Here is a 2,199-nt window from a genome sequence, read left to right as displayed (position 1 = left end):
GTGTACAGCAGCTACGATGAGATTTTTCTCTTTAGGCTATCCTTTCATGGAGTTTTTAGGTCCAGCTGCTGGTAAATTGTACATGAGAACTTTTTAACCAGTGCGTTTATGGCCAGTGAAGACTATAATGAGACGTTTTGACACATATCTCGCAAGCCTGCTTGATGAGCGATACTAATAGGGACAGGTGACCAAGGACCAAATTATCTGAGCCATAGCAGCCTGCTGTACCGTACATCCGGCCTGCTTGATGAGCGATACTAATAGGGACAGGTGACCAAGGACCAAATTATCTGAGCCATAGCAGCCACATGAGAAATCAAACAATATTTCTATGATATTTAAATGGCTTGCATTTGTCAAATTTCGATAAATCCCGGAGCATCATGCCACCACTGCCAATGTTCGGAGTCAAATCACTGAGGCCCTATGTCAATCTTTACTAGCCGTCTACAAGAGCGACGACCCGAGGCTCTCAGTTTTGTTCTTTGAATCACTCAACTTCTCATTCACCATTCACATCTGGAATGGGTTTCGTTATTTTTTCTGCCTGTCGACAAGCTATAAAAAAACCGTGGATAAGCGCAAATACAACTGAATTACTTGTACATGTAGCTGAATTTGGCCCACTACGGTAGAATGTCTATGTAAACAAACTCTGCCCTCAACAGAGAAGCAAAAAGTAATAAAAAATATTGGTTAAGTATGGTATGAAACCCACTCACAACCCATAGAAAGGTCAACAACCGTCAAAACATAAAGAAACAATCCTCTGATGGAATAACTAGAGAGGTTTAAAGTCGCTTTTGTCGCTAGAATTATTTAGCACATTGTCATTTACTAATTCCCATTGTGACCAATTATTCGTTCATGGATTCTTAGAGTTATCTATTATGTGGCATGAGTAGTCATTGAGGTTATTACTTGGTCTTGAAAACCTAAGGTTTTTCGTTTTGTTATATTGAGCCAAACTTGTTTCACAAAATTTTCTTGAATTGCGAACGATTTGCCATTTTTCTCCTTTGACCATGTTTTCTCTTTTGTTCGTTTCGAATTTTGTGTTTTATGGGACTTATTGAATATATAGGGGATATTGAACAAACGCCCCTTCACATTTCCTTAATTAAGTTTGGGTTGTCAAAAACAGCATTCTTTGAACCCAAAATATTTGCACTATTGGTAATGTGGTACCACAAATCATATATCATAATGGTTATTGTTTTCTATACCAGAATTCTTAGGTACATACAAATGTACATATGTTCAGATAATTTACTTATACTTGACCAAGTGTTGCAATGCCTGCCATCCCTCCAGCTGTAGTGGAGAGAGGAGTAGCTCCAAAAGCTACTTCATGAGGGCCCTGAGACGCAGGGCATTAGTAACGAAATTGCAGTAATTCGTTCCTCTTTTTCGAAAAAGGAACTGTTATTCCATTACATTTCAAAATTGTGTAATTGTAACGACCCATCTCTCACGATACATCTCTCGTTACTTTATTATTCGCTCTTCTTCTTTACCACTTGAACAATCATGCAAGCAATGCACTTGCTAGGCTGTGACATTATCGGTTTTTAGTTAATGAATTGAGATTTATCTTTTTCACAAAATATTAAGGATGTGCAAAATGCTGATCAGTCTAGGAGGCAGCATGGACAAGGCAAGATCTGCTTGCTAGGGATAGCAGGTTCAAATCCATATGCTGGATGATATAGTTTTCCTTTTCATCTACGTGTTGCTTGATAGGAAAGACAAAAGCAGCCCTTACACCCTCCAGAATGTGTTGGTGCCTATGTTTTAGAAAGTTTATTTGCAAATTTTTGTGCAAGGCGGGTCGATTTTCTATGCATATCTGCTGTCATTAAAGACTATATCTATCTGAAAATTTTGGCCGGCCCTATTGATAACATTGCCAAAATTGATATCCTGATCACTTTCCTACAGATAAGTACCAAGGACATCGTGAAAGTTTGTTTGTTATGAAGTCAGATGGCAACTCTCTCGCTCGGCCTGCCATCTGATCTTGGGTGTACCAATTGAGGGATATTCCCACTTCGTCGTCACAGCCAACATAAATTATTACCTCACCCACGGGAATGACCGCAGGTTCGCCCATTTATGGTGTTAAAGCAGCAACCTATGCTGTAATTCAAATACAGTAAAGAAGTTTGGACTTGGCAAGTCTGGGGTCGAACCAGG

Source organism: Tigriopus californicus, chromosome 4, assembly GCF_007210705.1.
Source record: "Tigriopus californicus strain San Diego chromosome 4, Tcal_SD_v2.1, whole genome shotgun sequence".
In the NCBI taxonomy this organism is placed as follows: Eukaryota; Metazoa; Arthropoda; class Copepoda; order Harpacticoida; family Harpacticidae; genus Tigriopus; species Tigriopus californicus.
Note: the sequence above shows the minus strand (reverse complement) of the source record.